Source organism: Penaeus monodon, chromosome 27 (genome assembly GCF_015228065.2).
Source record: "Penaeus monodon isolate SGIC_2016 chromosome 27, NSTDA_Pmon_1, whole genome shotgun sequence".
NCBI lineage: Eukaryota > Metazoa > Arthropoda > Malacostraca > Decapoda > Penaeidae > Penaeus > Penaeus monodon.
Window position 1 is genome coordinate 10,912,427 of NC_051412.1, and position 400 is coordinate 10,912,826.

Below are 400 nucleotides of genomic sequence, written 5' to 3' on the forward strand. Positions count from 1 at the left end.
AGGAGCCACACATTTCAAGATACCTCAAGTCAGTCGGAGACACTGAAGGCGTACAAGCTATTCTAAATATAAATCTGTAAGAAAACCCCGGAATCAAGCCATGGGGAAAATGTTTTTGTTTTTTTCATTTTTTAAATCCCTCTCATACCGATGATTTCCCTACCTTTTCAAGACAAAACATTTCGCCACAACATACCGTCGAAGAAACAAAACCCAATTGTTTTGGGCAATAAATATAAAAAATAAACATATATATATATAAAATAATAAATATAAATATTATAATAAAAATAAATCAAAACAATAAATTTATACTAATTAAATAATAACATAACATAATCAAAACGGGATAAAATTTTTTTAAAAATAATTTTTAATAAATTATACAACAATTTAAAAA